Raw genomic sequence first — 17,772 nt, 5'->3', positions numbered from 1 at the left:
CAAGGGTTGAGACTGAATCTTAAGAAAGAGTTTAAGTCCAGATGAAAGCAAGGTCTGCTAGTTGACTTTTGTATATTTGGACCCGGGTTAAGGCTATGTTTTATAGAAAAGGTAATTACTTCAAGTTGAAGTAAATACAGAAGACATCTTGAGACTACATGTGATTCCTACAACCCTAACAAGGGTCTTAGTAGCTTTAGTAATGTATGTAACAATAAAGCATGTTCTTCTAATAAGATAACCCATAACATACTTCTGTTTCTAACAGGTAGAATTCTTTTATTTTGTATTAATTTTTGCCGAGCCATTCTGGTTGGCTGTGCTGCTCCTGGGGCCATCAGTCCACAGTGGTCTCAGTAATCTCCCCTATGTCACAGGCTTATTCTCCACATCTCACTAATGGCGTGTCAGTGTCCACCATGGCTGTAGTCATCTTAAACGGATGACTGCAATTCCAGCGGCGGTCACGTAGCAGTGTATTCCCAGTGTCACCTTGTCATTTGGAGACTGTTTGTGCAGTACTTCAGTAAAATCGAGAGACGTGTGCACTGTTCCCGATGAAAGATCTCGTTTTCCCCCTTCCAACACGAAGGTCTGAGCAAACACAACTCAGTCTCCTTCATTAGCCTTCCTCCTGCTCTCTGTCCAGATACTCCCTCTCCTCCCTTTCTCCTTCTTTTATCCCTCCCACCCTCCCCTTAGCCCTTCACAAGGTTAATGTTTGCACAGATGAACTTAATTAAGTCTTTTTCAAATGACTTTGGCAGTTTGTGTGTTTTAGGTATTTAGGGAAGAGACAGGATTATTATGCTTGAAGACTGGGCCTAATGTGAAGCACTGGGCCTTAGCTTCCTGTCTGAGGATAGAAGAAATTAGTAAATGCATCTTCTGTCTAGCTCTAAACATAGCGAAACATTCTGCATCAAAATTTTCATTTTAAATGTATCAACGGTTGCTTGTCGCTCTTTGGGAAGGCTCTGCATGACAGATAGAAGAGTCACCACAGTTTATTATGTGGTAATAAAACTGGAAAAAGCTCAGCTTTTGTCAAGCAAACTGTCACAACAAAGGTACCTGTCAGCTGTAAGCCACCCTCAAGCACCACTGGCCGAATATCACCACAAGTCTTTTGGTAATTGTGAAGGCTGGCAGAAGAAAATAATTGATTGGCTGTTCAGTAAGATTTCACTCAGCTAGTGCTCAGTACTTGAGAAGACAAACCAAAGTGAGCAAAGCAAATAAATGACATTTTCCAGATGGCACAAATTCCCATTTTTCAAATTTGTTCAGTCTTTTTAGCAAGCACAAGATAGTCACCATCAAACACAGATTCACAGTGCTATTAAAAAGGAAGCTTGTCCATGTCAAAAACATGTACTAATGAATTAATTAATACATGAGGAATAAAACATGACTGTATTTATAGAAAAATAATCATCATGTAGCCTGATGCAAAACAGTGGGTCACTACCACCCTGAACTTGATTATTTTCTAATAAAAGTAGCTCCAAAGTATTTTGTATTCCTCTTATCCCATTGCCATTTACCTACAATGGCATTTTATTGATCTTCTTTGTTAAAGAACAAAACATTGTATGTTTTATCAATCTATACTTATGTCTAACGTTGTAAAACAAGTTAGTGTTTTTAAGTGTCCCTTTATTTTTCTTTTGAAGTCAATAAGGTCAAAGGTCACAGGTTGTCAGATTACCGAGAAATTGGCCTACTCCCATAATAGTAAAACTTAAAGGAAGGAGCAGCTTTACTTCTGTTACAAAGTGTTGACACTATAGACTCCTCCCACAAATGTCATAAATCAATGTCAGAGCACAGAAAACCTAAGCCTATCAACAATTACGCTTTCTTTTTCTTTCTTTTTTTATGGTGGTGTATCCACCATACATGTTTCTGTGTAAGTTGTTATCAGAGAGTGCATTAATATTACCCTGTGGTTTGAATTACAGCCTGATCTACCGTCAATGTTATAGAAAAGCGATCAACACCTTCTGATCTAATCAGAATTCAACAGTGCTGTGATATCCGTCACAGTAATAGACTATAATGATTCATACTAGTAGGTAGTGTGCTATTCTGACATATTTTTAGTAATGTCTTTCTGACATACTTGGTCCTTTATATTCCTTTTGTGTTTTGTGCACACTGTGAGTACTTCATTTAACACAGGAAGATGTGTGCAGCTTTCCATAGAAGACATGAGAAAATCATTCATCTGTCTTGTTCATGATCGTTTTTTAACATTGACTTGGTGTGTCATGGACTTTAGGTATCAGTTATTTGCTTACAGACAGACAGAAGATAGTTTAGCCTTCAGATTCTTCTATTATATAGCAACATCCTGAGCTCTGAACGTCTTACAGACCAAGCCAAATTAAATACTTAATAATACTATAGTGGATGTGGCCTTGTAGCTCATCTAATGCAGTATGCAATGATAACTTGATATACTTTTTTTTTTTTTAAATAATTTGTTCACTTCCTATGCAGCAGTAAAATGACACACTTCACCCAAAAGATGCAGTGGTTACAAAGGCATGATCATGCTGAATAAAAAAGACTTCTATAACTAATAATAATGCTTTTCTCCAAGGCCTCGGACCATGAGATAGCCTTTCTGTGGCATGTTGCTCTACTTTTCAAAATGAGCAAATAAATAAAGCTGGCCTTAATGATGACACAGCTAGCCTGTAGATGGATCATGTGAAGGGCCTGAATACTAGTCACAAGGCTGCTCACCCGAGGCAGGACCTTGCCTCTCTGTGTCCTTTTGAAGAATTAAAGTTCAGTCTTTGGCCCAGCTACAATTTTCTTTTTTTTTTCTTCCTTGTCATGCTTTGCAGTTGATCTTTGACCTGCATGATGGAGAGCTTTAGGGCAGCAAGAGAAAGGTGCTGAGGGGGTGACTTGTATAACTCCCTCTCACTGTAACCCAGTCCTGAGCTGCTCCTGAGCTAACACACTTCTGACAGGTTCCTAACACTGCCTGTGCCTCAGTGTGCCTCAGAATCGCAGCCTGTTTTGTTGCATTAATAAAACAGCATTTATGTGCCTTCTTCATTAAGGTGAATGGGATACAATTATCTTTGGTTTTATTTTATTCCTTTCTCTTTTGTCCACTGATTGTAAAATCACAGGCATGCGAATTTTGGCTGAAAAGGTTCGCTCTGTGCTAATTGTGTGTTATGATGGTTTTATGCTGATGGCTCTTGTTGTAATGAAAGTCTGCTGGTGAGGGGATGTGGCTGAGCCGCTGGCCGTCTCTAATTGTTTGTTTGTGTTTATTGTTGCAGAAGTGAGAGAAGTCACTGGATGACACATGCCAGAAGAGGTTAAATGATCTGCCACTGGAACCGTGCATTAATTACAGCATCCAGGTGCCACGTTACTCTTCTGCCCGCTCCTCCGAAGAATTGGCCAGGGATTTTTTTTTTTTTTGTTGCATCGCATCCTATCGCACCCTTCAAAAATGGGCTTGATTTTTCTTTCTTTAGAAACTAAACAGGGATTCTTTTGTAATGTCTGTAGGCTGGGTCATCTATCATGGTTAGCTATTCATATCTGAAATAAAGGATGTGTCTGCTTCATTCTTTTTTGTCGCACATCTACATCTGGGTGAAGACAGAAGGAGGAGGACTATTATGCACAGGGTGGGAGGGATGTCCCTTTAAAATGTCTGCAGGGAGAGAAAGGGAGAGTGAGGGACAGAGGGGAGGGAGTGGGTGGTTTTGGGGTGTACGTGTGTGTCTGTGAGGGTGATAGATGAGGGCAGGATCCCCTCAGATCAAAGTAGACAGCAGACATGTCATGTTGCCCTCCATAATCAAACATCTCTACCTACACGAGCTCTGTCCCACTGCTGCATTCCACCGTAAATCTCCTCCTTGTCACTTTCAAATTACAGAGATTTATTTGCATATGAACATGCCAAGTGCAGCAAAAAGGTAAAGGAGGTAGAAAAAAAGTCTCTTTATCTTTTTTTTTCTGACCCAACATGGCAGCCGCTGTTGGTGTGAGCTATCTGCATATCCCTTTTGTGTAGGAGGAGAGTGGTGCTGGTGGCAGTCCCTGTATAGGGAGAGAGAGAGTGTTAGCAACAATGGCACCGACAGCTCTTACAGCCCAATCTCATCTGTTCCAGCCTGTGCACTCCTCAGAAACCATTTAACTTTCATTAAACTGTGTTTGATATCAGCTGAAAGAGAGAAACGCAGCTGACTTCACCGGCCGGTAATGCTCATCTTCTCTCATTCATGCCACTAAAGTTGGGTTTCTTTTTTCCCCCTTCCTAATGCTCTCTCTCTCTCTCTCTCATTCTCTCTCTCTCTCTCTCTCTTTCTATCTTTCTTTCATACTGGCTATCCTGTTCCCTGGCTTTTCTCTCCCTTTCTCTGTCAGGCACAGGCTGGCTAAATAGGAGACCTTTGAAGCTGTAGTTGGTGCTCAAATTCCTCTATGGCTTTGTACCAGCTTCATAGTGTTGAAACAGTGATTCATGTACTGCTCATACAGCCTCCATTAATTTCATGTAATGTAGCTTTTATCTCTCTTGCTAGGAGAACTATCTCCAGTCCTGTCTCCCTGCCCAGCATCTTGCTCGCAGTCCTTTTTTCCCCTCCTCACCCCCCTCTCATGCTTGCTCCCTTTCTTTCTTTAAGGCATACCGGTCTTCTATATGCAGGTTTTTTTCTATTAAAGATAACACAAACTTCAAACCCCAACTGGAAATAATGGAAAAAAACAGCCTAGGTGCCGGCTATAGCCTGGGGGTGAGACTTTTAGATTATTTCTTTATTTTTGTCCATTGCACTGGCTCTTTGGAGCAAGCAAGCAGATAACGCTTGTCAGGATTGGCAGAGACTGGATCATAGACGGAGAGAGTTTGCTTGAGTAAGAGAACTGCTCTGTGGAGAGGGGATTCCTCGCTGCTTCCACATGCCCTCTGCTTGACTCACGACAACTTTGCTCTGATGGAGTGTTTTGTTTTGCTATGTCACATTAAAATCCCCTCTCTCATTTCTCTTTTCTCTCTCTCCCTGTCTCTCTCTCTGTCTCTAGGAACATGTTAGAAGGCGGCTCCCGCTTATGTTAGGCACACTGTCACTCTCCACTAAGATAAGACCCCAGCACTGAGACATGGAAATGTCAGTGTTCAAGTTTACAATTTTACAAGTTTGAATGCAGAACCATGGGTCATCCTGGCCCATAGTAAAGGTCAATACCATGACAGCAGCTACTGGATACTGTCACTTAAGCATTCCATCTTTATTACTCTGATTTTCACTGTGATTTTTCTGTGAACAGTGAAAAAAAGTCTTTGCCAATTTGCTAATTGCTAAATGTCTGTGCTGGTTTTGTGGGGTTTTTTTCTTGCTATAGAAAATCACTTGTCTGATTTGAAAGCTAGAGGTAAGTTGGAATTTAAAAGATTTTTTTTTTGTTTATTTTTGCAAAAATAAGCAAGACTCGCTTTCAGCCCAATGGTTATCATTATCACTATATTGGTCTTTCACCCTGCTGAAATATCCAGCTTGGTCTGACCAGCTGCCAGAACATAGGCCAGTGTGGTCAAACTGGTGGTCTATCTTTGCCAGCTGATAAGTTGTTTTATAGCTTCCCTGGCTAAATTAATCAACAAATGTTTGAGATTTATCTTCTCATTGTTTTACTATTTGCACTCACGGCCATGCCACTCCATTCTCAGAAACAAAGCAGAGTCTGGCCTGCTTCTCACTTAGGGTGCAAGAGAACCTGGGTTCATATCCCGGTCAAGCCTACTCTAGAGAAGTGGTGGCTCAACGGTTAAGGCTCTGGCTTACTGATCAGAAGGTTGGGGTTCAAGCTGCAGCACCACCAAGCTGCCACTGCTGGGCTCTTGAGCAAGGCCCTTAAACCTCTGTGGTCCAGGGCGCTTTGTCACGTCTGACCCTGGCTTCCTAACAATCTGGGAAGAATGTTATGTGAAGAAAAGAATTTCACTGTGCTGTAATTTATATATGACAATTAAAGGCTGCTGTTGTGTTTATTTTAGTAACGTTCTTGTACAATTAGTAGCAGGAATTTTCTTTCTACCAGCACTTACCAGCTGGCCAGGATGGTCTACCAGTTTAACCAGTTCAGCTTGTGTTTTGGCAACTGATAGTTTATTAATGATTTAAAATAAACAAAGCTAGGACTGGACTGTTAATCACAGTGAATTTATAAATATAATTGCTTTAGACCAATCTGTAAATATGTTTGTAAATGTCTAGGGGAGTGATTGGTCCTTAAAATAATCTATAATGTGGCCTAGGTGTAAGAAAAACAAATAAGATTATTTCAAATCATTTACGTAGCAAATGACATTTTCAAATACTTCAGGTCTTTATGATTTAATCGGTAGAGAAAGTGGCATGTGCAGGTTTCTAATTCTTCCCACACTGGGCTGTAACTACAGAATCGGCAATGTAGCATGTCAGTCCCACAGTGTGTTCCCGATGTGCTGTCTCACTAGGACACCTGGGTCCCAGCAGGCGCAGAGTCATAAAATTATAATAAGTAGAATGGTTTATCCTGCATATCGGATGTTAAATCATTATCCGGAGGAACATATAGTCTATGTATGGATCTTTCTCAGTCTGCTTTCCGTTTATATTTGATGTATAAAAGCATGAGGAGCTGTTCAGTGATAATTGCCTGCTTCTGCTCTGTACTACTTAAGACAAGGCAGCAGTAAAAACTGAGCATATTGGTTGTGGCCTGTGCCAAGCATCGGCCCTCTGTCTCGCTCTCCCCCTCTCCCCAGCCTCTAGCGAAGGCACACTAGTGCTGCTCTCTCCCTGCAGGGGGCCTGGGAGCTGGGCTTGTCCTGACACTGCTAACATATGTAAGGACACCTGAGCGGCGGCCTCCAGCCTCTTGCCACCAAGGGTTAATTTCCCTCCCAGCCGTGCGCCAGCCAGACCTGGCCAAGTTTCCTGTTGCCCACAGTGCACCACAAGCTGTGTTTGCGAGCAGACAAGCAATATTAATCTTGTCCCTCTGTCAGATCACATATGTAAAATGTCCGCTGCTCTACATGTTCTTGTAGCTAAGTAGGCACCAAAAGGAAGTGTGGAAAGGAAGGCTTTGCTACAGTGATGGAACAGGATTGCAGGAAAAAGGGAAACTGAAGAAGACTCTGCAGAGTCCACTTTATCACTCCTCTGTAAGTCTCAATCTTTCTCTTGCCTTTAACATTTGGAGCTTGGAGGTTTACCATGCCAGGAAAGGTCAGGTTGATGATTTATTGAACATTTATTGAGGCTTTATGTGTGAGTCCTGTCATGGGCTTGAGCCATGCTTTCTTTTACAAATCTGGCAAGGACCAAGTCGAGCAAAGAAAGTATGACCAATTCTGTATTTAAAACCAGAACAGTACAGAAACTGAACACCGGCTTTTATTAACAATTAGCGGTTATTAGTTGCTAAAATGTACTATCTAACAATTGTTAGCCAGTTGAATACTCTGAGGATTACAGCTCAGCTACATGTCCACTGCTGTTCCACAATTTGAAAAAAAAAAAAGCACCCGGTTTAAGGTTTCTTCATCTTATTCTACTCATTCAAATTGGCTCTTCCATCACACTGAATTTCTGAGTGCTTTCCTTAATACTAAATCTACATTCATAGTAGATGTCCTTGTGATGTTAAATAGCCCAAAATATCAATGAAAGAACATCCTTATTACATCTGTTTTGCAAACCTTGAATAAGATGAAGGAAGCTGATTTCTGTCCTGTTTAAAATAAATATATATTTTTATTTTCTATTCATTAAGCTGTATGGATGGAGTATCTCTTAAAGCAAGGGCATATACATACCTTTCCCTCCACTGCATTGATTTCACATGGACACCACAAGGTCTTGACTATGACAGGTATTTATTTTATGCAAAGTTGAAATATTTAGATATCAGCCGGAATTATTAACATTGAACATTAGTGAGAGCAACAGTTAAGTCTGAATAAGAACTATGCATGTCTCTTTCAGGCGCTCAGTGTTACCCTGTGGCATGTGCATTAAATATTATAATGCATCGTTCATGTATTTTAACTGCGTTTACATATCTAATACAGAAGTGACACATGCCTCAAGGAGTGTTATTTGTAAAGTATTTGAGGTGAATTAATATCAATCTAAGTGGTGAAAACCAAGTTAATCACTTTTAAAACTTCTATCCGAAGCTGTGGCTTCACATCCTCGAAGAACAAGCCAGGAGAAGGTCTAACTAACAAAAACAGCATTATTTCAGAAACAACCATGGGTGACAAGAGGTTTTCATTGCAGATTAAAAATCAATGATCTTTTCAACTTTCAACAGCTAGGGCAAAAAAGAAATGGCCTTCACAACAACCATTTGATTAACCTGGATGATTTCATGTGCTGATAGCACCCATGGTGAGCAAATCATTATTAGATCTCATTTTCTGCACAGAGAAAACCAGTCAAGCTTAGCTTCACACTATGCCCCTGTGCATTGAATTTCTATCTTTGACTTAAACAGGAATAAAGATGAGAAGCTAAATGGTGTGAAAAGCGTATGGTGGGGACCAGCGAAAAAATGAGAGGAACTGGTTTTCTGTATATTGTAATAGTGGCCACTGTGCCGTTACAAACTCTCAGCAGTATATGCAAACGTATAAGTATGGGTGTGTATGTGTGTAAAATGTAGAGATGGGCTGACAATATTAACCTCCTCTAGACGAGAGCTGTGAGTAATGGATCCTCTGTGTGCAATTGGTATACACTCATCACTCCTCTTCCTCTGCAGCCAAGGTCACACACAAGCCAGTCCTGTACATCTCTTTCTCTATCTCTCTCACTTGTTCCCTCGATGATCACATTGCTCCTTCACCTTTCAGTAGGATCATTGAGCGTGTGTGTCACAGAGCTTCTGCTGAGAGCTCTTTCTTCGGAGCACAGAGTTGATATGGCTGTATTGTCACACTGGCAGCAACCTGGTCTCATGCTATAGCAAGCTTCTAAACCATATTTAACTGCTTTCACCAAATAAAAGCCTTCGACCATCTATGCTGCCATATAGCTTTAAAAAAGCTGCCCTCTGGATTGATTTCCTAGGGTGGAAAATGAACATAACAGTTATCTGAAGTGGTCTGAGCTAGTTTTTGTAAAGTAGGAAAAAAAAATGGCTGACTATATCCAGCGAGGAAAATAAAAAACTACTACCGTGTGTATGCTTTAGAAGCACCAGAAACGAAAAAAAGATCTCTTTCTATGCTGACGTTTGGTGCAAATCTTTGGTGCAAATATTAGAAAAAGCAGTGATTTTGCTCATCAGACATCTACGATGACCACAGTGTCACATATACATGTCAGATATGCCTAGTGCTTTAGTGTGTTATGCCTTATTCCCACTGTTTCACCTGAGAGGGAGACAGTGGATTTGGTACCGGACTGACGATGGCCAAATTAAAGCTACTATTCATAGCACAGGAGCCAAGAGCTTGGAGAAAAGGAGTGACAGAAGCAGAAGTTTCAGAAGTCCCTAGCAGTCACTGTAAAACTGTGTGTCGCTGGGTGCAGTGATTAGAGGCAGTAATGGAAAACAATATAGCTTTATACAGAGACAGATATAGAGAAAGAGAGAGAGAGAGAGAGAGAGAGAGAGAGAGGAAAAAGGAGGAGTTTTTGGGGTCTTCGGAAGTCGACAGCCAAAGTGTCATTCTTATCTTCAGCGATGATCACATACTATACACTGTTCTGGCTGAGCAGTCCTTTCCCAATCCTAAATGATAGAAGTGTCCAGCAGCAATAAAGCAGCCTGTGGAGGAAAAGATGTCACCCTTTCATTCTAAGTATTAATCAAATTGAAGTCTTTCAGAAATGGCATTTCACCTTGAGAGATGTACGGCTTCTCTGTCATTATAGTATGGGATAGGGCTCATAATGGCCTTTGCATAGTGCCAAAGGATTTGATTTAGCTTGTCGAGTCAATACACTTGTAGGGGAAAAAAACTATTTGAATTGGGTTAATACATGAAAAGAAGACGCTTGAAAAAGAATTAAGGAAATACACAAGGCTGTTATGGTGTCGAACATACATTACAATGAAAGGGACAAAATGGAGAAAAAAAGTAATCAGATGCTACAGAAGAATCTTCCTTGCTGACTTTTTTTTTTTATATATCAAGCACACACCGCTTGCCAGGAAGTGAGGAGTGGAGTACCATTTTATTTCTGAATCACTCTGAATGACATACTACAAAGGTTGGGTGTGCTGCTGCCCTTTCCATCTTAAATGGTACGTTGGCATTTAACTTTACTCATGTCAGCAGAACTTCACTTACAAGTTATGGCTTAATGTATGTGTATTTGTTCACAGTCATAGCTGCTTTCCTCACTAGAGAATGGCAATGTATTTAACAACCAAAAGTGAGGGGGGGAAAAAGCACACACAAAACTTTTACATTAATACATAGGCATATGATGATCACAGGTCAGTTATTCCCCAAGTGATGTGTAATAGTTTAAGAAATGAACAGATTCAGATTCACAAACATTCACATTAACTGGTGTGATGCCGCTTGGCTTCATGTCGTATCGGGTGGATTATTTTCCTATAAAAGCATGTCCCAAAGGTTTTTTTCCTCCTACACTTGCTTGCCTGTGATTTTATTTCCCTGTTTGTTTAATTTAAATTTACATTCTTCCTAAAGATTTTCCTATGGCATAAAGTGTAAAGGAACAGATTCACCTCCACCTGTTACAATGTGTGGACACTCGAAACCTTCCAAAAAAATAAATAAATAAATGAATGAATGAATGAATGAATGAATGAATGAATGAATAAATAATTATTACATCACAAGCTTCATCACATCAATAATGATATGATTTTATTTAATAAATATTGTAATTTATTTCCAGTAGAAATAAATTAAATATGAAAATATAGTTTTGGGGTTTAAACTTTGTTAATGCATGATTATCACCTTCATATCATGCCAGGTTATGAGTCACTACTTTTCAGTAGTGTATGTGGGCTGCTTGTGGTCATCACTGGCTTCTAATCCTATTAGATTCAAGATTCAAGATTCAAGAAGCTTTATTGTCATTTCAACCACATATAGCTGATGTAGTACATAGTGAAATGAAACAACGTTTCTCCAGGACCTGGTGCTACATAAACATACAACAACAAAGTTCAACACAAAACACCACCACAGAGCTAGGACAGAAGTTTGTCTTAGCCACGTAAAGTGCACAGTGTGCAGCTAGGTGCAAACAGAGCATAGACAAGACAGTGCAAAAGACAATAAATACAAGAAAGACAACACAAAAGAACACAGGACACTTAGCGCCGAAAAGAAAGAAAAGAACATGTGTAATGGAATGTAAGTGAAATAAAATAAGATAAAGTGAAATGATGTAAAAAAGTATTGTGCAAAAATATTGTGCAAAAATACACAGCAGCAGTTGAGGTAGTGCAAATAGAAATAAACATAAATATAACTATAGCAGCAATATTAGAATCAATAAAGAGATTTTCTCCACCACATGTAGAAAGGTCTGTCTGATAGAGTGCTTCATGCTAATTTAGATGGAGGAGGACCACCTCTATTCTGATGGTGTCACTAGTGGTCTGCTATATTTACATACAAACACAGTGCCATTGTTGCGATTTGTGTCTATTGGTACATCATGATCGATTAACTAAATGAGATCCTTGAATGTTGTGTGTTCTGCTGCAGGTGTCTCATCTTGCTAGTGTTACCCTGACTGGTGTGGTTCAATTCCTTACCCCATCATTAGACTGCTAATGAATAAACCACATATTACTATTTCCTGGCTGGTCACAGTAAAAAGTAACTATTGGTTTTGCATTAAGTGTGAGGTAGCAGATTCCATACATTTCATTTTAAGGGCAATCTATTTTAAGGGATCTATGCTAGGCAATAATTTTTTTTGGAAAGGCACCTTCTAGACGAATGCAAGTTGATTCAATAAACAAAGAAGTAACTCCTTTCAACTAGATAATGTGTTCAAAATAAGTTACAATATATTACTAAAAATACTGAAACAGATTGAAAATCCTTTTTAAAAAAAAAAAATCCAGAGTGTAATTAAATCATAATCATTTATAATTTTTATGGGTCGAGTGTATGTATCATGTTTCTGGCTTGCACAAAGTTGATCACAAATCCTCACTTAAAGTAACTACAGAAGCGGCTGGTCCAGATGTGCACTGTCCTCTCTCTCATTAATGGTACCAAAAACCTTCCCTGCTTTCACCCAGGCGTTTGGGACAGCCGAGTATGAATGGGATCCAGAATCTCTGGTATAGTTTTCAGTAATAACAGAGATGTTGTGATAATTATTGTAATTTTCTTTGATTTAAAAAGCTGTCATAGTTTTAATTGAGCGGACAGATTTAGTTGTTTTGGATAGGGTTTACAGAGGTTCTTTTGTTGATCATTTGTGCCAAATTCCTTGCGCAGCAGTCCATTAAATTGCAGCTTGGTAATCAGCATGTAGATGTTTATGTCTGTTTCACTATTTTCTGTTACAAACAGTTTTCTTTTGCTACTTCCCTGAATGCATAGGATGCATAGAAAAAGTCAAACAACACATCTGAACAGATGTGTGTTCACAGTATTTCTCTCCCCTCATATTCCTAATGTATGTGTACATTCAGTCATCTATAACCCCATCCAGCTCTCTCAGGGGCACCATTCTGACTGTGGCCTTGAACTATGTCTAGTGCTCATGGGGAATGGCACTCTATCAGTAAAATAAGCTAGTTAGCATGTATTTCTTATCATCAACAATTTCTAATGCCGTCTGTTTCCAACAAGAGATGCTGTAGCACATTACAATGCCATCAAAGCCTCGTTTTCTGGCCTCGTCCACAAAAACAAGGAAATTGAGTCGCGTTGGTTCCAATCAGGATGTCAGATGAGATGTGTGCCTTTTGACATCCTACTATGGCACAAACAATTACTTCCCCACTATTTACATTTTCGGGCATTTTTCCAATGAATTTATGAATTGCAGATGTGATAGGTTTCCATTTCCTTAGGCATAAGTAGATGGGCTGTTTTGGCAGTAGAGAATGGTGCAGTGTGACGTGGCAGTGCAGGTAAGGCTATAATCCCTGATGAGCTGGGCATTGCGAGTGGCTTTATGGCCCTTGTGGGCTCAGGTTGTCAGAAATGAGAGGGTGCTTGCCGAGGCGAGGCCAGTCTCTTACCCTGACTGATAGACTGAAATATAACCACACACTCTATCCATTCTGCTCATACAAAAATATGGTAGAATATATTATGGCTGGAGGCATTTAGTTAATATCTGCTTTTAGAGTCTGTGATGTGAATGTTGCTCTGAGGAAGCATAATGCTACTGCCACTCTTAGGTTTTTTATGACTTTGAAACAAAGTAAACCTACAGTTTATTGACTAGGGTGTTTGACATGAATGTTTGTTTTGAATGATCATTTTTTTCTAGCATTGTTCAACTCTGGATCATTGCATCAGGTAAATGGTTGTGTATGGCTTGAATCACAAGGAGGACAGTTTTTCATAAAGCTTGTCAGTATTTTTGTGTAGTATCATATGATTTGTTGAGGGTTTCCTTTACATGCGGAGGGTCCAACTGGCAAAGCACATGTAACCAGAGAAGTGGTACAATAATACTTCTTCCCAGTAGTGTATCTGGAAACACTTATCAAGGAAAATTCTGCTTATACTGAAGCAAATAGAAGCTAGCATTCAGGAATTTCACGTGTTTCATTTTAGCCTTTTCAGTTTTGACTTTTGGCAAAGAAATTGTAAGCGGTCTTAATACATCATACTGAAAACCAAACACATATTATAAAACAGAAAAGCAAGAAGGCTGTTATTCTAACAGTTTGGCTACTCTATCACATCACCTTATCACTGTAGAACAGTGGGCTGTGTTAAATACAAGCAGTAAGTTTACTGAAGGCCTGGGGGCTGTGTGGATATGGAGGATCACTCTCGTTTCATTTCTCAGTGAGAAATGTTTCCCCCTCCTTGCACTGACAACAGACCATGAAAGCTCTCTTAGTCCAACCAAGTAAGAAATATATGGCATACTTCCCAATGTATGATAATGTCTGGGTATGTTCATCCAGCTGACTGCTGCTCTAAACATCTTTTCGGTAAAAAAAAAAAAAAGTGCAAATAAATATAATTCATTCAATAATTCCATCATTCATTCAACTTCACTAACTGCTTGATCATGGTCAGGGTCTGTTGAGTCACTGGACGCAAAGCAGGAAAACATCCTTGGTGGGATACCAAATCATTGCAGGTTACCACACACACTCATTCACACATAGGGGCAATTTAGTCTCATCAATCTACTTACTGTCATGTTCTTGGACGAAAACCAGATAACCCAGAGGAAACCCATGTGGTCAAGGGCTAAACTCTATGCAGACAGTAACCTGAGCTCAGAACTGAACTACGGGTCCTGGACCTGCTGTGCCAATGTACAGCCACACAAATTGAAGCATTTGGTGTTATTTAGACAATTACCCTCTAATCCGTATAGTGTTCAATTCTTCTTACAAGGGCAGTTTGGGTACTGTAATAATCTGGCCATGCTAGTCACAAAAAAAGACTTCTTCAAAGATTTTTCAGGAAAATTCCAATTAAATTGCCACCTAGTTAAAACAATTTTTATTTATTTTTTTATGTATACCAGTTATGACAGAGAAACAAACAAAGGAAGTCTATAACCTTCTCAAAAAGACAGAAAGAGAGAGAGCTGAAGGTGGCTGGGAAGTTAAAAAGGGAAAAGGTTAGTTGACTTTTATAGATCTGACTGTCTGTGCAGGGGATCAGCAGGCACTGGCTGATGAACTTCACTTTCTATTAGCAGCTATCGTGAGGATGTTCTTTCGGTGCTGATCAATAAGTTGAAGGACAAGTGTGTCAGAAAAATGGAGGACCCTTCTCATTCTTGGTAGGGGCAGGGTGGGAGAGGGTGAGCTGCTGAGTGCCAGCAAGTCTGCTTCCCTCTTGAGGCACTTTGACTGAAGGAGTCATTTGTGGCTGAGATGATGTGAGGATCTGTGGAGGGCATCACTACTGTACTGCTCACATCAGCAGCATGTCCATTACCAGCCTCGATGAGTGTGAGATATGGCAGCTATTCTCAATCTGATACTGAGGTTGACTAATATATAAGCAGGGTTTTCATGGGTTCACAGACTTAAATAAAAATGAAAATAAAAAATGTTTCTCTTAGGTTATTAAACCTCTGAATAAGTTTATCCTCAACTGATGTGCAAATACATATCCAACATTGTTGGTCTACCTTAGATATATTTAAAGGAAACTTTATCAACCGTAGCGTTGCTGAAACCAGATCTCTGATCCTTGTTCATTACAGCGCCGGTTGTTTTAAACAACGTGGAGTTGACGTATGAAACTAAACACACATTTGCCTCATTTCGTTTGTGTTCTTTAATCTTTTCTGTGTTAATGGATGAATAAGAAAATTTGGCTTCACTGATTCTCTCATCTCATATTTATACACCAAACAAACAGAAGTCAAGAGAATTTAAAAGTTAACTAAACACACAAGGGAACTTAAACAGTTACAAAATAAATGTTTTGAATTTTAATAAAAAGTTGTTTTTTTTTCCAGAATAATTTTGTATATTTTTTTGTACAAGTATTTTTTTGTTTTGGTTTTTTTGGGGTGCCAATAATTCTAAAGGTGACTGTATAAAAGTCATGGAAAACATCCCGGAAATGAAAAGCAATGAGAACCCTGACAGGAAAATGTGCTGACTTGTCTGATACAACAAATCTAAGCAAGCACTCAACATACACATATTAAACATAAAGTAGCTCCCAGCTATACATATATTTGCATAAGATGCTCTGCTAATACTCTACTCTCTCTCTCTCTCTCTCTCTCTCTCTCTCTCTCTTTGTTTCGATCTCTCGCTCTCGTGTCTCTTTCTCTGCACTCTATACATTCTCATTACTTGCTGTCTGTTACGAGCTGTCTTTAACATTGTCCATCTATTTATCCGGATCTGCTGTTCACTAAACAGGCTCAGCTCAGGAGAACAAACAGCACATTAAAGGGAGCAGATTAGCCCATCACACTCTGATTCAGTGACAGCCTCTGTACACTGGGGGCTGACAATTTACCCTGAGTCCTGGCACTTTCTCCATTCCAGACTGCCGAATTAAGCACTTCCTCTCCCTGTCCCCTCAAAAAAAAAAAAAAAAAAAAAAACGCCCCTACAGCTCAGGGTTGAATATGAAATTAGCATACCGATGTTGAAAGGTAGCACAGGATAATTTGCTGCTGAAAGGTCTGTAATAGGTGCACTTTACGCTCAGCAACTGATTCCTCGTATTAAAAACTCTCTCTCTCTCTCTCCCTCTCTCTCTCTCTCTCTCTCTCTCTCTCTCAGTCTTTTTTTCCTCTCTGGATTAACAGCAGGTTTAGACATGACCGGATGATTTTCCTTCTTTCATATGAGGCTTTAAATTAAAATCACAACAACGCTCATTTCCATAATGCATTCTAATGGATCTGGGTGAGAGGTTGTGGTTTTAGTCAACACAGCGGCCTGTCCATTATGTTTATACCTGTTGTAAGCTGCGGAAATAAAATGCACATAATTAGCAATTTCAGCTATGATCTCATTTGTCTGTGGTCTGCTTTTTTCCCCCAGCCTTTGACCTTTTGTTTTATTTTGACAAGCCTACAGTGAGCCAAAAGATGCATTACCATATATGATGTCCAGTGTGACACCAGTGGGTGTACCTGTTTAAAGGTGTACACCAGGCAAACCAATTAAACACAGATTAGATGAGGGCATGGGATCATTTAGATTAAATCTATTCACACATGAAAGTTGTCACTGAGCTTTTTTGCTCTGTCTTAATGAACTGGTCCTAATGGATGGCTTCTGATGTAGTGCACAATATCAGATGTATGCTATATTTGAGAAGCTGATTTTATCACACATGATTTAAGGGGAAAAAGGAAAACTGTCATTTCGGAGTGATGAAAAAAAAGCAAAGAGCAGTGACGGAAAACTTTTAGAAATTCCCAAGCTGATTTAAATCAGATTGTACATTTATAAATAGACAGGTTTTAGATTATATTTTAATCTTTCATCATTTTTTTATCTACAGTAACTGCTTTAACCCTGACAGGCATGCAGTGGATCCACAGCTTATTCTGGGAATACTGGATACAAAGCAGGAAAACACATACATTTGCACCTAGAGTATACAACACAGTGACTTAATCTATGCACGTGATTTATTTAAAATAATACACCAATTCCACATCTTGCAACTGCTTCCTTGAGCTCTTTCTCATTTGGACCCAGAATAACAAACTTCCGTTCCACTTGTGGTGTGCGCTAAACTGATTTTCATTTTAATTAATACTCGAGCACACCACAAGTGCTCTCAAAGGCCTCCATTAGAGGTCTTATAAATGTGCCCATAGAGAAAATGCAGATATCCACATCCACATATAGTGGTCAAAGTTTTCAGTGGACACACGCATACAGTTAAAGTTCATATGCGCGAACACACCCACACACACATAGTAATTGCGGCACAGTGCAGGTTCGTGCTTGAAAGTCGTCACATATGGTTTTGACCAATGCCTTTCTTTATTGCAGAAGTGAACACTGTTCTTTCTAATAAAGCCTGGCTCGGGCACTGCTCCAGATGGAGGTTAAGGGGCAGGGAGGAGTGGGGATACTGAG

This window comes from Hemibagrus wyckioides, linkage group LG03 (genome assembly GCF_019097595.1).
Source record: "Hemibagrus wyckioides isolate EC202008001 linkage group LG03, SWU_Hwy_1.0, whole genome shotgun sequence".
Lineage (NCBI taxonomy): Eukaryota > Metazoa > Chordata > Actinopteri > Siluriformes > Bagridae > Hemibagrus > Hemibagrus wyckioides.
The sequence above is the reverse complement of the archived record's forward strand: the minus strand, read 5'-3'. Positions refer to the sequence as shown.